The 16,621-nt window shown below is 39.8% G+C and overlaps 1 long non-coding RNA gene across 1 annotated transcript; it reads right to left on the minus strand.

The window, feature by feature from the left end:
• Positions 1–9,467: 9,467 nt before the first annotated feature.
• Positions 9,468–16,397, minus strand: LOC108639009. Its single transcript, XR_001920198.1, has 3 exons — positions 16,127–16,397; positions 11,545–11,578; positions 9,468–9,786 (listed from the first exon to the last, which is right to left on the minus strand). It is a non-coding gene; the product is annotated as an uncharacterized LOC108639009 (long non-coding RNA).
• Between the last annotated feature and the right edge of the window lie 224 nt (positions 16,398–16,621).

Genomic DNA, 16,621 nt, shown 5'->3' on the forward strand with positions numbered 1-16,621 from the left:
GCTTGGGGCGCGCCCCTCCTTGCAGGGCTGCGCTCTCCCCTCAGCGCCCGCAGCCGGCCCGGTGCGGAACGCCCGGGGCGCGGTCCCGACCGCTTCCGCCCCACAGAGGGAAAGTGGGGAGAGGTGGCGGGCGCCCCTTTCCGCCCGCGCCCCGCCTGAGGTACGGAGGGGTGTCCCTCTGTCCCGCTGCCCTCCCGCCTGAGGTGGGGAGCGGTGTCCACTCTGAGCCTGAGGGGACGCGGCGGGACAGCGCTGAGGCGGCGGCGGCCCTGCGGTGCGGGCCGGGGCGTCACGTAGTGGGAGAGCGAACCTCGCCTTAGGTTTTACCCCTCTAACTGGTGGTAACACCGGCACGGGTGCGGGAGCTCGTTTAAATCAACTTAAGTGAGCGGCGTGGTGTCGGAGGAAGGAGTACAAGGCGTAGCCAGAGGGGAACATAAATTCCCGCTTTCCCGTGTGGGAGCACGGCCGCCCGTCCCGGCGCAGCTCTGGGTGAGCCCTCACGGAGCGTTGCGCTGCCCGCCCTCCGGCGAGTCTCTTGTGACACGGGCAGCGCCCGTGGTAATAGAATAAAGCATGTGAGTGAGGAGTTATAAGGTTGCAGTCTGCGCTTGTTGCTTTCCTTGGTAATCCGAGCACAGAATTAGGTTTCAAAAGTTACTGCTGACTTTTAGGTGTTTTCGTCCTTGTTCTGCTATTTTAAGCTATAAATCAATGTTCCTGTCAGGCTAGGTGAAGCTAAACTCCAAAATGCTTCAGAGCAAACAATGTTCTTTCTGTGCAGTGTTTGAACACAGCCGGTCCTACCAGCAGACACGGGGACATATAGAAAGAGCAATTAAGTCAGTAAGGCTTGCGTGGGCTCAAGGATCTGTCTCTGTGCTTTCTCATACCAGTGCTGTCATGGTTGGAGCTACAGGGACAGTTACAAGTTGTAGGCCTGAAGAGTTAAGAATAACAGATTTTGTATAGGGTTAGAAATCTTAGCCAAACCTCTGAATTTTTAAATTTTTTTGTTATTGTTCTCTTTTAGTGTACTGGAATTGTGTTTGTGAGTGTGTATTTATTGAATCTGCAATGGTAGAAGTCATACTACTAATTTTCCTGTTGTTCAGAAAGAGGTATACCTGGAGGCTTGATAACATAATCAAATTATGCTATTGGCATGCAAAACATGCTTGGAATATCAGCCTCTCAGCAGTCTTGAGTGTACTAAGTTACTTGAACTGTGCACTCTAAGAGTAGTTTCTGTTGTTTGCTATTGCCTATATAGCAGATACTTCCATTTCTGGTATATGCATTCTCAGCAGTGCCTCTTTTGCATACTATGTATCAGTAATAATGAGCACGGATAAAAATCCTTCTGGATAGCAGCGTGCTGGAGCTGGGAATTACAAAAAGCAAATTAGTCTATGTAATGAAATAATAATCTCGTAAATTCTGTTTTGTGGAACTGTGCAGACCTAATAAACCATGTATTTAGTAATTTGTGGGACTTGTACAGAAGCTAAGTTCTTTGATTAAATATAATTGCTTTAGGTTTAGGATCAACTGTACTGACTTCTGCCTGAAATATGCATAGGTGTGCATATGTCCTTAAGAAAAAAAGTGATATCCAATCGCTATAAAAGGCTGACTTGGTGATTCAAATAGGTACACTTACTACAGGCAAAGTAAAATATAGAACAGATGGAAATTTTTAGTGGCCTTCTGAAACTTTGCTTACCTACAGGGCCAAAATATGTGTTGGTATTTAGAGTTTGTTTTACTATTTGGGTTATAATGGTGACATTTTTACCCATACAGAAATCAAATTTTATTGTCTGCACTATGTGACTGTACTGCAGGCCCATCACTGAAATTTCCTGCATGCTGTTGCTGCCTAATTTGTGAAGCCACATCCAGCAAAATTCCATGCAATTAACAGCAATACATGTAACACTTGTAAAGTGGGGGTTTTTTTTCTTCTTCTTATGTACTACCTTTACAGTATTTTCTCTTTCCTTTGCAGTGTTCACAGCTGTCGCATTGATGTCACATGAATAACAGCTTTGAGGCAGGTACTTTTTTAAAAAGTTCAGTTTCTTTTGCCCTTTGCACAATTCAGTCTATAATTATACATTAATTTTACTGTTACTGTGAGATTGCTTCCCCAGGTTATACAGTTTTATTAATTCATCAGGTCCTACTAGGTGGTTAGAAAGTAATGACAGATTTGATATTTTCCATTAATTGAACCCAAGGTGGAAATGTATGCTTTCTTTTGTCCTCTTCCAGTGTGGTATTACACATGCAACAATGGATTCCCTACTGAGAAAGAAAAAGAGGAAATGCTGAACCTCCTTTCCTTTTCACACACCCAAAATCTTAGTGTTGCTAAGAAGTAATATCTATTATTAGCATGACAGTGGTGACCAGCATCTCAAATAAGTTAATATGGTTTGAATTAAAGGATTACCTTTTAAGACACTCTTTCCATGTCTTTTAGTATGTCATAAGAACTCAGGTGAGTCCAGTTAAACCCATTTCTGCAGACTCTTCTGCTTATGAAAATCTCCATTGTCTTTAGGCCCATAATTTCTCTCTGTCCCAGATGACCAGATAAATAAATTCTCCTTTTCTCACACGTCTTTTAACGAAGCAAAGAAATCCTCTCTTTCCTTCCACTGAAGTAAGTGAGATGTATGAATACAGAAGTAATAGGCTTTGGTAGAAAAAGGGAGGACACTTTGTGCTTACAGAAAGCATAGCTGCAATGCAGCCTCTGCCCCAGCATCTTTTGGAGAGCCCTGTATCCTGTGCTCAGGGTTCATGGCACTGCAGCTGCCAGGGGCAGGAGCGGTGGAACAGAACTATTTACAAAGAGCTTCATGAACTTGCAGCTGTCTGTAATTATAAGGTGTTTGGCTAGTATTAATACTTCATTGAAGTGCATGTCTGGTTAGCTCTAAGCACTAGCCTCCATTTTACAGCAGTTGTTCTCAGTATTAGATACCTCAGCAGAGAAGAATTATGTTTTCTAGGCAAATACACTTGGCTGTGATTAATTACTTTTCCCTGGAATGACCTGATATTGTTCCTTTACTACACCACTTTCTAATTTTCCTGAGTAACAGCTAATTAGATGCCTGAGAAAATTTACAGAAATGCTGTATTCATATATTGCATAAACTGGGTTGTATTACTGTCTTGGTCCTGTGAAGATGTAAGCATATGTTGAAATTTAAGGTTTAGAGTCTCTTCTATCAGCTTCTGGAGGATTGGAGGCCACTGTTGGTCAGTGGATGTTCTGCACTTCCCTCTTATCAAAGCATTAACTTTGTGTCATCTAAGGAGTAAGCAATGGATGATTGAAGCTTAAAAAAAAAAGATTTTTTTTTCTTTCTGTGGTAATGTCTACCTTAAACATAAACTCTAAATTCATCATGGATTTGTTGTAGAATGGTACTACTGTACTGATAGCTCTAGTGTGCAGGTGACTGGGGCAGATGGAATAAATTTCACACCCAAGAAATGACAACCCAGAGGAAAGACAGAGCAGATTACTAAGGTGTCATGGCAGTGTAACTTCACCAGGCCAGCCTGTGTTCTGAGTATATGTATGCTGGCTCAGAGCTTGTCAATATAATTAACTACCTGGTAAACAATCCAAGTGCTTGATTCACAGTAGGTGGCCATCTTAATAGTCTAAACATTCATTTTATCAATAATGATTTTGGTTAATATTTATGATCATGTCTACACACAGACACAGGGAAATTGAGGCAAATAAACTGAAGATGTTAAATGAGTTTAAGTTAAGATTATTAAGCCTCATGTGGAGGCTGTCATTCAGCTTTAAATGGCCTTTGCTGCACCATGATTCCTTTCCAAAAAAATACTCTGTGAGAGCAGTAAAACTCTTGTCCTCAAGCGGTTTACAGAGCTGCTGCATCTACCAGCTGAGACATGGCAACTAACTTTTTGCATTTTTTTAAAAAAGGGAAAGGCTGATTTCAATTATTCTTGTCGATCAGTTTAAGGTTTCCCTGTTTTACTTTGCACTGAAATGAACAGATCTCAATTGAGATAAGTAAGGTCTCACAATTTTTTGTCTACTTTGCAAGAACGCATCTTGATTAATCAGTTCTTGATTAAGTATTTTTGCATGCAATTATGTTCAATTCCATTTCAAGGACTCCTGTATCCAACTCAGCCCATAAGATGACCTATGAAATATTTGCCTTTTTTTTTCAACTACATGTTCATCAGTGCCTCTGTAGGCTTTTTTCCTGTCTTGTAATATTAGATGCTTGTACGTATCAACTCCTTTCCTAATAGTTCCTCATATTAGATTTCTTTTACTAAAATATTAAAGCGTGTGTGTATTGGTAAGTGTAAGATTAGTCAGAAATTTTAAGTGTTTTGCTGGTTTGGAGTCCCAAAAGTTATTTATTTCCCTACAGCAGAATGAAAAGGCTCAGGGGTCTTTGCAATTTTCTTTATGTTCAAACTCACCGCAAAACCAAAGCCAAGACTGGCCAAAATTGGCTAAAATTAAATAGCACTATATCTAAAAATAATGAACTCTTTGAATATATGCCTGTATGTATTTGCCTTTTAACTAGATTGTCATGAATGTCCTTATCATTTTCATGGATTCTTTATGGCATATATAATTATCTGATTTAGTATGCCTGCTAAGGATTTGTAGCCATATATTAGTACATATAGGAGTTTACTGACATCAGCAAGTACTAAATGGCCAAATTAGACAAAACTTAGAAGATAAATTGCTAGACAGCACTGAAAGTTTGTATATACTGATGAACTCCCTCCATATACAGTGGAGATATAAATCCACAGAATAAACGTACTTTTTTTTACATACTTTTGAGTGTCTTGTCTGTGTCATATTCATTAATACATCTTGACTAAAACTCTTTATGTGTCCCAGAGGAGCTTCAAGTAATTACAATACAGACAGTTAACCTAATGCAAAAATAATTCTTTCTTCCTCCCCCCAAATCCTGAACTTGCAGTTATTTTCATATAATTGGACCTTGTACTTGCAGAAAATTCAGTAGGACTCACTGTAAGATTGCTCTGTGAATCTTTTTGTTCTCTGTTCCTCATAAAATGCAGTGGTGTCACAGAGAGGGCAGTGTGTCTTCAAAGCTGTGCCACTCAGAAGTTTAAAGATCATCAGGATTGTAGTGAGAGTTTTATCCTGTAGCAAAGGGAAGAATCCAGAATTACATCAATTTGTGCTACACTTCTGGGCTTGAAAAAACTGTCCTCGTTACATGATATGTCCATAAGATTTGTTTTAGAATATGTTCGAAGCATCCTGAAAATGTGCTCATCTTTCTCTTAGTCTCCTCTACAGCCAGAGTCATAGCTATTAAGTATGAAATTATGAATCTCTTACCCATTGAGAAGATCTCTGTGCTTTGCCTTGCTTTCCTGTAGGAGTCAAGTGTTAGTGGACTGGCATTTTGCCCATTACACAGGTGACATTGCCATGCAAGTATTCAGAGATAGCAATGAGAAGTTCATAAATCCTATCCTAAAGGAACTTAGCTATAAACTATTAGTTCTGTTAAAATATTTCAAAATCATTCCTATTTAAGGTATTCTATGTTCCATATAATATCATGTTTTCAGTCCACTTAGAAAAAACAACAGTTGATTAATTAAAAGATTAACATTTTTTTAAACTAGGGTATGTTTGAATTCTGCTGTTTTGGAGCTGCTGGAAGATGAGAAGCAAAAATTCCTGTGTACGTTCTGGACTCTGTGTATAGAAAAATGTCCCTGATGCCAGGCAACAGTATTTTCCATGTGAGTGTGTCATTCTTTACTGCTGTACATTGTGCCAGCACTGCCAATTCAGTGTGGCACACAGGGGTGAAGTGTGTGCAAACTGCTGCCAAAGGAGGGGCAATGGCCTCAGCAACGTCCCCCTGTGCAAAGCACGCTGTGCTCGTGGAACGTTTTGTCCTGAGACAAACTTTCTGCATGCCTCACAGTTCCCCTCACCAAGCAGTTTGCCCAGCTTATACTCACATTTTTCACTCATGCTGTATTTGATTTACATCAGCTGAAGGAAATGGTAATGTGCAACAGTGACTCTGGAATTTAAACAGCAACCCCCAAGGGATCTCCATGCTGAAGGCCAGCTTCCAAATACGGGAGAAGAGAAGCGGCCGTAGTAGCCTGGGAAGCCATCCTCAGCACAGCAAGGGACAAAATAGTTGGGAGTACATGAGCTTTTTGGAATTTGTTCAGAAGGGTAATGCTTCAGTCTGAGTGAGGGAATGAAATACAAATACTGTGATAGCAGAGAGAAGCACTCTTGTGTGTTAACTGTCTAGGGCCACCTGAACAACAGAAGTGCAGCTATTTTTTTAGTTCTGTTTTTCAGCAGGTAATAGTGCACTTACTCCAAATCCAAATGTGTATCCAGGCTCTGCCAATACTAATCTGTTGGGTTCACAGTTTTATCAGGAAGATTCATAAGAAGAACATTAATAGAAGATTAGTGGGGCTCAGTGCCAGGTCTGTTTGAAATTCTGCCAGAACAGTTTTTCTCAACAGAACTAAATTCACTAATATTTAGACCTCATATTCTGCAAATTCTTATTCAAAGGCTTAGGAAGAGCTTTTAATATACACTTACTATAGGCCCAAGAAAGTAGAGGTTCAAAAGATTCTACTACCTGGTAGATTCAATTTTGTTTAGCTGTTGCAGATTTTTGAGGCTTCTGATTTCCATGAACAGCAGTAGCTGTGTATCAGCCAGACACATAGAGAGCAGTGGCCTACAGGCCAAAGGAGTATGGAGTCAAACCAGCAAGGGCAACTCTGACAGAGTAGAGGCATATAAAGTGGTTCACTTTTCTAGTGGGCCACTGTTTACAGAATTCTTTGTAAATGGTGTCTTTGTCGGCTACATTACAGACAAGGTTTAGGACCTTTCATTAGCATGAAGATAAAGCTGGCTTTTAGTAACAAACAAGAAAAATGGAGTCAATGTCTTATAAATTGAAATGCCATGAGAAAAGCCCATGGATGTGGGCTTTCTATGAAGGAAAATAATTTGTAGGCTGCTTTCCCTACTCTTTGGGAAAGAGCTATGAATTTTCTGGCATAGGTCAGGCAAGAATGGCTGTGAAAGAGACAGGATGCTTGTCCTGGGACACTGTTAAGGTGAAGGTGGGGGTAATAGATTCTATTTTTCTTTTCAAATTGCCTAAAGGAAGTATCCTTTGTTCTGTTAGCAAAAGAGACTTGATTGCACTATATCTTAAACGTCTTGAACCGACTCTGACGTCTGAACAACAACTGAATTTGAGTTTCTTTAAGGTGGTATGGTGGTATGAGAGTATATTATTTATATCTCATTAGGCAAAAGCATCAACACTTTTCAGGTTCTAGACAACTTCTTGTGTGCCTTCATGCCTTTCCTCTACTACTACTGCCAAAATAAAGATGTCACATGCAAATTGTAGTGGGAAGGATTCCTAGATTTCAAGTCACAAGTCTCAAATTAGGAGTGTAATGTTAAAATTGAGTCATAGTGATTCAGCTACTGTGTGATCAGTGAAAGATTAGTAGGAGTGCTACTAAATTACACCATTAGCAACCTCTCTGGGTAATCTGTTCCAGTGCACAGTCACCCTCACAGTGAAGACATTTTTCTTCATGTTCAGGTGGAACTTCCTGTGCATCAGTTTCTGCCCATGGCCTCTTGTCCTATTGCTTGGCACCACCAAGAAGAGCCTGGTCCATCCTCTTGGCACCCATCCCTTCAGGTACTTGTGTATGTCGATGAGGTCCCCTCTCAGTCAGCTCTTCTCAAGGCTGAACAAGGCCCAGCTCCCTCAGCCTGTCCTTGTAAGAGAGACACTTCAATCCCTTGATCATCCTTGTCACCCTCCACTGGACCTCTCCAGGAGCTCCATGATTCTCTTGTACTGGGGAGCCCAGGTCTGGACACAGCACTGCAGATGTGACCTCACTAGGGCTGAGGAGAGGAGCAGGGTCACCTCCATCGACCTTCTAGCAATGCCTTCCTAATGCACACCAGGATACTGTTGGCCCTCTTGGCTACAAGGGCACTGCTGGCTCGTGGACAGTTTGTTGACCACCAAGACCCCCAGGTCCTTCTCTGCAAAGTTACTTTCCAGCAGGCCAGATCCCAGCCTGTACTGGTTACAGTAATTATGGCACTCTATTAAATATTTTCCTTACATCTCCTTCATGTAAGTTGGGAGTATGCTCATGACAATTCTCTTCTGAAAAACCAAGCCTGGAAACAACTTCCCATGGCTTCCTGCAGGCCTATTTTCAATCTAAATATCTTTAACTAACATAGCCTAAAAATGCCATATGTCTTTAATTAGGTTTGCATTTCTCTTGGAGACTGGGAGCAAGGGCAGAGAGAACATAATGCAATAGAAACCCTGGGAAAATTAGATCTGAAAATGAGATAAAGAAAACAGATTCTGAACAAAGGACTGAGACGGAGAAAATTTATTTTGGGAACATCACCTAAGCATTCTTCTGACTGCTTTGTGTATCTGAGAGATTTCAAGAAAGGAGGAGATTTTATTTAGTCCATGAAATGACAGTGACCATAGACTTCCTTTTAGCAAAGGAAACATGCCTTCTATATTTTAATTTCAAATTACTATTACAGGAGATAAAAAATGTGGGTTTAAACTGAAGCAAAATATTTTAAGAAATTACACACACACACACACATGTCTGAGTTTATACAGTTCATGTGTCCACAGCACAAAACCCTTGGGATGTCAGCTTCCTTCTGCTGCTGTAGGAAACCAGTACTTCTATAACTTTCAGGAAGAGTTAAAAATAATATCACTAAATGTATTTCCAAATGTGAGTATCAGCAGGGAAGGTCGTTTGCTCCACTAGCTGTTGTCAGGAAGGCTCTGTACAATGTGTTTCTGAGGTCTAGTTGTGGCTCTTGATGGTTACAAGTGTATCACTGTGGCAAAGTTGCTTTCCAAATCTTGCAGCTGAGAAAATGCTGGGAATAACACAGTAACCTTCACTAAAGTACACAGGATCAATGTTGGTTTAATATCTGAAGTAGAAAGAGAATCATGGTTCATGGATTTGCAAGACTCAAACCCCAAAAGCAAGTGCCTTTCAAGTGGCTGTAGGAAGAGCTCCAACACTGTGGGGACCCCTCTGATTGCACGTTGGGTGTCCAATGCCAGGCTGAGGTATGAATGTAAATTGCCACACGTCTCACAAATAGACCTGCCAGTGCAGGAGCAGATGGCATTGTGTGATGTCTTTCTTACACAGATTGTGAAAGAGAGATTATTATGCCCAATGACACTGAACAACAGGGTAACACAACAGGTAATATGATCTTTGGATTTGTGAATTTGTGTTTAGGCTTTAAGAAAATTTATGTCCCGTTCCACACTAACAAACAAGTATCATTAGTCTTCTTCAAAACAAACAAAAAAAAATGAGTACAAAAAACCCCCATGAATATATTTTTAAGAAATAATAATAATACAGATACAAAATTCCAAAGCAGATATGCTGATTATAGTAGTGAGTGACCCGTGTCCTTTTTTCACAAAAGCTTTAGTGCATGCAAGCAGATGAGCACAGAGGTGCTGTATGAGAGGGGGACCATGGCCTATGCATTGAAGTCCAGCAGGCCACACTGAACAGTGCAGCAATCTGCACCACTGCAGAGGGAAGGAGGAACTGTAAATTACTCCATCCAGACTGCTGCCATTCTGCTCTCTTCATCACCTACAAAATAGGAAGGAGTAGAGTTGCAACCCAGACCTGACCTTGGCTTATGTCTCTAAGAAAACATTAAGAGAAGTAAAACTAAAAAAGAAATCACACAAACAAACCAACAACCAAGAAAAAAGAACAACCAAACCCGACCCACAAACAAACAAAAAAAAGCAAAGTCCACCTAACCCATAAACAGCCCAACATGTTGAATCTGCATAGTTTAGCTTCTGCTCAGTTTCTCCAGTATAGGATTGTAGTTGCAGAAGCTGCATAAAGGCAAGAACTTGTAAGGTCTGGGAGCAGAACAAGAGGGAGTGTGGACATGCAGGGAGCAGAGGGAGAAATCACTAATAGATGCAGGACCAGAAGAACAGCAGCTGACAGAGGCCAAGGGTTGAGGTGCCTTGTCACAGAAGAGCTATGTAAAGAATCTTGCCCAGCACCTGTCCATAGTGTCCCAGGCTTGGTTGTTCTGTAATAACATCTAAAGCTGCCAAAATATATTAGGGAAAAAAAAAGAGGAAAAAATGTAAAAAACAGAAAAACAAACGAAAAGAAGGAGAAGAAAAAATAGAACAAGAAAAGAGAAGAAAAAATAAAAAAGAGAAAAGAGAAGAAAACTATGATAATGATGGCATCCATTTGGAAAGAGTCATTTAGGAAAGGTTCAACTCTGTCACAGAGGAAGGAAAGAAATAGCCAATGATAAAATAATTTGGTTTTTTTTCTGATAACAAAATGATTTAAAAGTACATGTAAACATAAACTGAGTTATATTTAAAATGGTCATAATGGCCTACAATCAGCTTTGAACCACAACGAAACATGTTAAATACTCTTAAGTTATGGCTTATTTTCAGTACATTTGAATATACAGACACTGCAGAAGCATTCCAGGGAATTACCCCTGCAGCTGATAATAACTGCAGAATGGAGAACTGTGCTTCTTTGCTCCACATCCAGCGTGTGGCTCTCCCACCTCATCCAAAATCAAAGGAGTTTTGTTTCTTTCTACTGTGCTGTTTCCCCTTCTGCTCTCTGTAGACTGAATTTTGAGCAGGGCAATACATAGGAAACAAGGTGTCACTGCCCCCCTGGCCTACAAAATTAAACAGGTGGCAGCTGACACCTTAGAAATGTATTTTCTTGCAGTTGCTGTGGTCAGAATGTAGCTTTTACAGTGAGAAGAGGTAATTTGGCACTACTGCTAGTGCTACTGCAAATGTTCCCATATGCATGGAATGCTCCAGAGCTTCATGAAAATCTCCAGGATGTTTCTCCTTTCTCATTTTTCATTCCCAGCTAACACCCTACAGTGACACTAAGTTCAGACTTGTTAGTATTCCAGAAGCAGAGAAAGATACTTTTATTTGATATAAGAAACAGAAAGTACTTCCTATTTACATTTTCCTAGGAGCACAAATACTTAGACAGAATTTTCACAGGAAGGTAGCTGTTGTCATATAGATCAGACCACTGCCCTGTTCAAGTCCAATCAGACTGTGACCAGTCCTGACACTTTCAGAAGAAGATGTAAGAAACCCTACTTAGAATTCTCACCCAGGGTTTTTTTCACCCCAGTAATGTGGCAGTGAATTTCTCCACACTTTTCTTGTAACCTGTAACTCATTTTGGACATGAAATAGTGCTGGGTCAGAATTTAGATATATGGATTCCCCTACACATGAAAATCCCACTGGGGTGGGATTTTACAGGCCCCATGATTCACATACTGGCAAAATGACATTCATAAGTATTTGGACTTACAAAACTGCTGAGCTCACAAAACTCCCATTGTAGTCTGCAAGAAATACAGATATAACATCATTATTTGAGATTATCAACAGTAAATACTCCTATCTTTTTGCTGCCAAAAATTACTGTTTTAAAGTAACTGGAGGTATTGTTTAGCAGAATAGTAATATCAATTTATCTGCTGGATGGTTGTGGATGATCTGTTTTCTCTGCATATAATGGTATTACTTATATCTACTGATGCTTTTTGCAAGTTCATTCAGCACTGTATTTTTCAAAGGATGGGTTAGATATTAGCTAATGTGTAGTTCTCTCTTCTGAGGCTGGCATGGAATAAGTCCTTATTTTAGAAAAGAAGGAACTGAGACTGTCAGAAAATAAATAAACATTTTTTCATTCTTTAGTAATGCCTGGAAGTTGCTAAATCATATTTTTAGGCTTAGTCTGTGGCTGCCTCTTTTTGAGCTATTTGAGAGCACTGTTTCTATGTGCTTTTATTTTATGTGATTTGACATGAACACAGTAATTACACAATTGAGTGTTAACAGACTCAGAGGTGTTAAGAGGTGGTCTCAGAATTAGTTTCCCAGTTCAATGCTATCACGGGTTTTAGCCAGTGGTCTTGGATACAGCTCTGAATTAGCACAGAGTACACTGTTAGTTCTATACTGCCAATTCTGGATGTTCTAAGCTAATTCTTTTAACTTCTCTAGCTCCAGTAATATACACAGCTGAGAATCCATTCTCTTGAATTCTTAACTTTAGGAGTTAGATTTCAGATAGAGATGATGTGATACTGCTTATGTCTTGGCAATCTCTTTTTCTCCATGCTCCCATTCTTGAAATGTTTGGCATAGTTGTAGCTTTCTTACATGGGGTGGTTTATTTACTCTGTAAATTATACTACTGTAAGACTTCTGAATATCTTTCAACTGTTTATAGGAACATTTGAACATGTGGGAGAATACTTAATGTAAGATACTAGTTGTACATACAAACAGGACCAGAAAAAGATGGAACATATACACAAAGAAATATCTTTGCTGAAATCCTCGTGTCACTGAATTAAGTAATAGAATGTACACCTATTTTAATAGAGCAGGGGGAAAAAAATAGACCTGGAAAAAAAATCTCTTTTCCCTTTTTCCCTCTTTTATCATTACCAGAATTAATGCATCAGAATTATATTTTTAGATATGTGCACATTATTCCCAAACACATTCAGTCTAGATTTAAACACTCTTGAAAGTCCAGAGGTGTTCCTGGGTATTTCAAAGGGAGCTGTGAAGCAGAGCAGGAGCTGCCTTAGGACTATGTACATAAACACTCTGAACATGACTTAGCCTGTTTAAAACCAAATTCAACTTCTTGAAGCAAATAAATTTCTTTTACTGTAGAAGTTCAAGGTAGCTCAGCCAATAGATGTGGTCAGCAGTGTCTGACCACAGTGAAAAGTGATATGGTGGACATGGTGCAGTCTCACTGGTCAGCAAACTGCACAGGGCTTGGTGTGGGTGAGGTACCTTTGCAAAGATCCACAAAGGAACACGTAATGTATAGGAGGCTTTATAACTGTGATGGAAGCTGGGAAATATCCATTCAGTCATGAGTGTTGTTGATGAGTTTTGACATCTTCCAAAATGTCTTCCAGTCTGCAGAGCTTTCAGACACTCTGGGAGATGACAAGCAGCTCATATGGGCCTCTCAGACAGAATTTATATAGTCTGTGGTATTCCAGCATGCTTTTTGGTATTACTATTAAAAAACTGCTATTAGCATTCTCTTGAGAGGAGAGCATATTCCCTTGGTTATCTTTAAATCCCTGACAGGAAGTGCCTCAACTGCAGTTAAGCACAGTGCAGCCCATTTGTTAACAGTTTATAGGGTTGTCACAACGTACAGAGGAGAGCTGTAAACTTTTCCTAGCGGATCATTTGTGCCTTTTCTCCTAGTAATTCTAGGAATAGTCTGCCCACTTCATGTGGGACAATATTAATTTTCTATTTGCTGAAGAATTGGCCATACCAAGCAGCACACAGAAAACTAGCAGAAAGACAAATATTTCTTCTTGCAGTAGAAATTGCATATAGTTACCATGGAAAAGTCAGTAAGGTGGTGTAAACTGTTGTTATATTTGTGTGTTCTCATCTGCAAAGACAAAAAGACCTTGTCTTTATTTGGAAATTTGCAGACACTGAGGTAGAGGAAACTTCCTGTTTTGTAAGAGAGACAGCCAACAGGTGCTTTTCTCAATCCTGGTGTAATCTCTGCTCACACAACTTTTTGTCCCTTATTCTTGTGAGTTTACCTTGTGCAGGAACGCCAGGAGCTGCCCCTGTGGTTTCCAGATGAGAGAGTGCCTTAGATTTTAAATGGTCTGCAGCATTGCAACGTGGGCTGTGACACAAAGTCAAGTTTTTAAGAGGAACACCCCAAGGTGTGAAACTCATTGTCAGCAAGACAGGAGTTCTCAGTTCAAAATATATATATGAAGTAAAAATTTTTAAAAAGGAGTAAAAATCACTTGCATGAAAGCTAATTTTAAATCCCCTTTTAAAACTGATCCCCTTTAATCTGTTCAGAAATACAGGAACAGTTCATAGCTCTCACTGAGAACTCAGTGACAGGCTCTCCTTAGTGGAAAAAACAGATTTGGGATCTTGTAGCATCAAATCCTAACTTTTCACCCCACTAAGTGATCTGTGAAAATACTTTCTGTAATCTGAAATAAGACAGGCAGACCGGAAGTACAAAGCTGCTGTTTTTCTGTGGGAAACTAAATGCAGATTCAGAGTTCCTTGAGTCAGAGATTTTGCATTGTTTATTTGGAAAGACCTGGATTTCTGTTGTTTTGTCTATGTAAGTCATACAAGAAGAAAATTCTTCAGAATGTGGTAGCTACATGGAGAAGAATCCCTTTTCCTTGCTCTGTTTCACTTGGCTATCACTGACTGTGTAACTGGTGCATGCCCAGATGGACTGTCCTGTCCCTGAGGAAAGCCTTGGGGGAAGAGCTGCTAGAGATATTAAAATTTTGGTTTGTTTCTGTTTTCCTTTATCTATTGACAAAAATATTATGCTTGTATCTCTCTTAGGCTAATCTATTAAAGAAGTTTCACCAGGGTTTGTTGTTGTGCTGACATGCTCTGCCCCTGTGAAAGAGTACATATATCAGGACTGAATTATTTCTGAAGTTTTACTTGCTATTTTTTCCCTACAATGTTAAAGACTAGTTCAGGAAGCTATTCTGTCTTGACACCACTGTGTATCAGTGGTTGCAGGTTGTTTCTTATTTTGGGGGAGAAAATGAAAGGTGGGAAAGTGGGACATCTGTTAAAATTCCTAGAAAAGTATGTCTTGGTTGGTACAGCACTGAGGGCCCTTGAAGATCACTCAGCAGTTACACTGCTGGGTATCAAGCTGAGGAAATGTTGAGGAGCTCACACTGCTAGGAACTGTAGGAAACATGATATGAGGAGTAGGGATGAGCCTGTGTATTGGTACAGTCTTCACTTTGTCGTGGTGTAGCTTCTGAATTGTTAACAGTCAAAACTGCCCTCCACCTAGTCTTCTGTCCTCACTGTATTGTGTGCAGCTAAACTACACTCTCTCTAGTGATTTTTTGATTCTTGCTGTTATACATTGCTAGGAAATTTTCTTGAGCTGCCACATCCTAAGATAAAAAATTCTTCTTCCCTACTGTATCCTTTCTGACAGGGAATATTTTATGTAAAAACCAAAACATTTTCAATTACTTTTCACAGCATATCTCATAAATGGTGGTTATATACTGCTGTGGCTCTTTTCTGTATATATACATTTAACTTACCTTCAGTGTTATGAGGTCAGGAGCAAGAACTCATCATGTGATGCTTATCTTGTACTGCACCTTTTTTTCTGATTTTTGCAGAACAATGCTAGTGTACAGTTAGTGCACAGTTATCCAAAATATTGTAATTACTTTGTCTGTCATATCTCTCAATGATAATGGCAGTCTCTGCATTAAACAGAATTGCTGTTGTTAGTATGTTTCCTGATATTTAAATGCATGATTTTATGACCCCAATAGCCAAATAATGATTAAACTCAGAAAAGTTTGACTCAAGGAGTTCTAGAATCTCATGACATAATGCTGAAAAAAAACAGAGAATGTTTTATATATATACATATACCTCATGTAAATTTTAAAATGTTATTTCATTCAATTTAAAAATTGTAAATTCATAAAAGCTTGATAAGACAGGCAGGAACTGGGAGCTCAGTACAGGGAACAGTTGACTTGTTTCAGTAATAAGCCATCTGCTTAATTTGATGTGATGATTTAGTATCATGATGGCTAGGGCCATAGGAGTATCCTTTAATAAATATTGTCCTGATATATGTCCATTCCCTCCCTGCCACATCTTGAAATCTTTCCCAAAACTCTTGCAGGTAACTTGAGAATAACCTGAGAGCAGGACTTGTAATGCAAGAACAGGAGCGAATCACAGTGATCAGCAAGTGTGACTATCCCAGTGATTACTGTTATGATCTTGTGACAGCAGGGGGGAGAAGCTTGGCTTAAACAGAGAAACTGAGACAAACGTTTTCTTACCTTCTAGAAAGCAGAGCCTGCTGTTCCTATTATGATGTCTTCCTTATTGTGACAAATGTCCTGAGATTACACAGAGCGCACAAACATTTATTTCGGGTGAAATAAAAACCTTAAGAGTCCAGATTTTTGTTGTCTCTTTCCAGCTCCACCTCTGATGTCTGTCTATTATCGGACATCTCAGCCTCCATGGCTGAAACAGATGTCATCTTTACACAGCTCAGAGCAATGAGTCACATCTTGGTTCTGTCCAGCAAAGCACATTGAGTTCATCATGAAATACAGAGTTATTTCCAGACAGGGCCCCTCTCTGAAAAATGTTAACAGGTGGAAGCCCTAGTAGATAACTTAACGTCTGCTCTTCGAGAGAGGGTTATTTTTACCACCAGCCTGAGTTTGGTGAGTGCAAGTGTGCCATGCAATGATATACAGAAAGCATTTATAGCTGGAGTGGTCTGGACCTGTCCCTCCTCATTTTTAAAGCAGAAGAGGCAAACA

This window comes from Manacus vitellinus, unplaced genomic scaffold, assembly GCF_001715985.3.
Source record: "Manacus vitellinus isolate BGI_N305 unplaced genomic scaffold, ASM171598v3 scaffold_15_pilon, whole genome shotgun sequence".
In the NCBI taxonomy this organism is placed as follows: domain Eukaryota; kingdom Metazoa; phylum Chordata; class Aves; order Passeriformes; family Pipridae; genus Manacus; species Manacus vitellinus.